General features: G+C 39.2%; 1 non-coding gene across 1 annotated transcript; it reads left to right on the forward strand.

Moving 5' to 3' along the window:
* Positions 1-489: 489 nt before the first annotated feature.
* On the forward strand, positions 490-596 carry LOC125499236 (small nucleolar RNA R71). The gene has a single exon (XR_007275951.1). It is a non-coding gene; the product is annotated as a small nucleolar RNA R71 (small nucleolar RNA).
* The last annotated feature ends 3,707 nt before the right edge of the window (positions 597-4,303 follow it).

The raw sequence follows: 4,303 nt of genomic DNA on the forward strand, positions 1-4,303 counted from the left end.
TTGTAGGAAAAACTAGGATGATCTCTCCAACCTGGGTTGTATGTGTTAGAGTATGGGTTGCGTGGAGGTCTCTGCTGAAAAACATTTGCATGCTCCATATGATTCGGATCACGGTGATTGTAGAAACAATCATGACCAAAGTGGCCTTGAACACCACACACCTCACAAAAGGAAGAAGTAATAGGAGTCATGGAAGACATCGCATTAATACTCATAGGAGGAGTACTAGACTGCAAAGATTTCAGTGAGTCCATCTTCATGCTCAACTGGGCTACTTGTGAAGACAACAAGGCATATGCATCAGCATCCAACTTTTTCTTTGTAATAGTCCTGGAAGAACTATGATCAGTCGTTGCTAAGCTGGCTAGAAAATTATACCCTTCATCCACCTCCTTATCTAAGAAGACTGTCCCTGTAGATGAATCAATTGTACTTTTGATATGAGGTTGTAGACCATTGTAGAATGCTTGGGTGATGAACCACTTATCCAGATTATGGTGTGGGCATTCTCTCTGCAGATCCTTGAACCTATTATATGCTTCCTTCAGTGTTGCATCAGGTTCTTGTTAGAAGGTAGCAAGCTTATGTCTTTTTTCTGCAGTCTTGGTGGGAGAGTAGTACTCTTTCAGGAATGCGTCAGATATAGCACTCCACTCAGTTTCATTAACATCGTTCAGCCATTTCTGTGCCTTGTCCTTTAATGAAAATTCGAATACCATGACCTTCAACTGATCAGGAGTGACCCCTTGGTGCTTAACCGTACGACAGAGTTGTTGAAACCGTTGTAAATGATTTGCAGGGTCTTCAGATGGATGCCCGCCAAACTGATTCTGTTGGATCATATTAATGAGAGCAGGCTTGATTTCGAAGTTGGCTGCCTGTATATCAGGCATAGTAGGACCTGTGCGAACATTTTTAGGAAAAGGTACCCCATAAGACTTCAATGACTCAGGAGGCATGATTTGTTCTGTTGGTTCTTCCGTGGTTTTTCCCTGATTAGCAGACTGCTTTTTCTTCCTTTCTGTCTTCAGCTTTCTGATTGATTATTTAAACTATTTCTGCTGTCTCATTGGAACTTCAAGTTCCAATTGAGGCCATCTCACTGCACATTTTTCTTTGTTTCTTTTATGCCCAGGTCTAAAAGAACAGGTACTCTAGTTCCAACTGATCCTGATCTTGAGAAAACTCCCCGGCAACGGCTCCAAAAACTTGATGGGTTTTAAAATATACTACAAGTGCACAGTGTCTGTTTAGCGGAAACTGGCAAATACGGGTCGATCCACAGGGAGAGCAGTTCTATAGATTTATGCTCAATTACCTAACTACTTCAAGAGATAAAATCGATTGAAGAATTAATTTCCAAACTAAAATAAACTAGAACACAAAATGATGTAAGTTTATCAAATAATTAAAAACCTAGGGCAATTGATCGGTCCACCATGCTTATACCAATCTAATCACTACAATATTGTTCAACAATACTTGGATTGAGGTTCGAATAACTAGAGTATTTCGCTAATCCTTGGTGAGGCATTAACAACTCTTAAATTAACATATGTCAGTATGGTCGCTCAACATAATCAAATCTACCTATTGTAACAAGCCTCTAATGAATACGATCTTTCGATTCTAATTCTTATTAACGAAACATAACTCATGATATTGCGCAATTACGTGAATTAAACAAGCATAAAAAATCAATAGGAATTATTCTAATTCAATCCAATTATCGAAGAACATCAAACCACAATAAAAAAAAGGTATAAACATGGCTTCCCTCTCTAAGCCCTAGAAATATACTACTCACTCATGATAATAATAATAAACTCAATAAACATGATCAAAGTAAAAGAATTAATTAATTTAAAGAAAGTACACAGGAATACCGAATGATTGAAGAATAATGAAAAGGAAATCAACGATCTCTATAATCTTCAAATGTAAAAGTTCATACAAAACTAGAGAGAGAAAAACTAAGTGTTTGGCCCTAAAAACGTAGAAAATAAGATAGTCTAATCGAAAAACTAAAGATCTATTTATACTTTTTACAAAATCGGCTAAAAAAGGCGAAAAAAACCCGTCCCGAGAAACCGTCTGGTCGGGCGACGATGATTGAGTGTTATGACAGAAAAGCTAAATCTGCCCGGTCAATCGGAGGCATTGTGATCCTTGTGCAAGATATCTTCATCTTCAATGATTAATAGGCTATCTTAGGTAATCATAATCAATTTGCATCAAAGTAACCTGAAAATGATCAAAACACGCAAACGGGGAGTAGTAGAGCACAACTTACGTAATTCATTCCATTATGCACCTAAATGCTCTAAAAGGAGTTCTAAATGCAATCAAAATGTATCTAAAAACTACGGTTTTTTCACCAGGTACTCCTGTGGTTTTTCAAAATTCATGGGGTACCCCTAGTTTTAAAAAAATGCACCAGGTACCCTTATTGTTTCAAACAAATGTACGAAATGCCCTTAATGACTAACGGTGTTAAGTTTCCGTTAGTCATTAACCCTAATTAACCCTTTAATCCTAATTAACCATCTAACCCTAACCCTTGAACCCTAATCCTAACCTCCTAACATCTCACCCCTACCTTAACCATCCAACCACCCCCTCCCCCACCCAAGCAGCCCCCCCTTCCCCCACCACCCCTCGAATTCCCCCTCCCCACCCCCACCACCCCTGTCGTATTTCCAACAATGACCCACCACCGCCCCTGGTTGCTCCACTCCCGCCGCCAAATCGAAGCCCCTAAACCAACCCATCACCGTCGAACTGGGCTAGAAAATACCACCTCCTTCTTCTTCATTTCTTTTTCTCTCTCTTCTTTTTATCGATTTTTTTTTTCAAAAACGATTTTCGTAAATGATTTCGAAAATGGTTTCGAAAATGGTTTTCGAAATTGATTTCAAAATTGGTTTTCGAAAATGGTTTTCGTAAAAGGTTTTCGAAAATAGTTTCGAAAATGGTTTTCGAAAATGTTTTCGAAAATCCTTTTCGAAAATGATTTCGAAAATCCTTTTCGAAAATGGTTTTTGAAATTGATTTCGAAAATGATTTTTGAAAATGATTTCGAAAACCATTTTGATTTTCAACATCAGTTCTAGAGGGGGGTGGGGGAAATCGACGAAAAGCGACGGCAGTGGGGGAGGGGATGGGGCTGCGAGGGATGGGGGAGGGTGGCTGCCGCAGGGGTGGGGAGGGGATGGGGTGCTGCAGGGGTGGGGGGAAGGACGGCTGCTGCGAGGGGTGGGTAAAGGAGGGGATGGGTGTTCCAGGTGGTGGTGAGTGGGTGGGGTAGGGGAGGGGTGATGGGTTCTAAGTTAGGGTTTAATTAGGATTTAATTAGGGTTAATTAGGATTTAATTAGGGTTTAATTAGGGTTTAATTAGGGTTAGAGGGGTGAGTTAGGGTTAATGACTAACGTAAACTTAACACCGTTAGTCATTAAGGGCATTTCGTACATTTGTTTGAAACAATAAGGGTACCTGGTGCATTTTTTTAAAACTAGGGGTACCCCATGAATTTTGAAAAACCACAGGGGTACCTGGTGAAAAAACCGTAAAAACTATATATAAATGTGACATATCAGTTGCAAAAGGCTCAAAAGCTCGTGGCCCCTTGGCGGATCCGACGTAGATCAGGCCGAAAGCTCAACCCATTTTTTTTAACCATAGCGCCTCTTAAATCTCCTGGGTCACGCTCACCATCAAATCCTAAAAAACTCGAGCCTCAAACCCTCTCACGTCTCTCACTCTCTTACCCTCAAACTCTCTCTCTCTCTCCGGCGAACAACGAACAAACAACAATCGCGAACTGATATGGACGAAAACTCTCTCTCTATGGCAATTTCGTCTCGTATATTCTACCGCCATGGATGAAATTCTTCGTGTTTGATATGAACGAACACTCTTTCTTTCTCACTTTGACAGGTTCGTTTTTTTTTTTCAATTTTTCAATCTGATTTTATAATTTCGTAGTCTACAATTTTCTGTTTTCAGATCTACAATTTCGTTTTTTCATTTTTTCATTGTTTAGATCTAATTTACTGTTTCAATTTTGGCGTTTTAATTTTCTGTCTTCGACTTTTATGCATCTCAAAATTATGTCATTCTGTTTTTTTACTTTTTATATCTGACTTTTTATTGACTGTTTTTTCTTATTTTCATTTGCATATCTGTTTTTGGTTTTTCTGGAAGTCTTCTTCGTCGAAAATTGAAGGAAATTGAAGTTAGGTGCTTTTTGTTTCGACTTCGCACATGTCTCTCTCCTCTAGATCTTCCTGGTTTCGCTTCTT

The sequence above is a fragment of the Beta vulgaris genome, chromosome 6 (assembly GCF_026745355.1).
Source record: "Beta vulgaris subsp. vulgaris cultivar EL10 chromosome 6, EL10.2, whole genome shotgun sequence".
Taxonomy (NCBI): Eukaryota; Viridiplantae; Streptophyta; class Magnoliopsida; order Caryophyllales; family Amaranthaceae; genus Beta; species Beta vulgaris.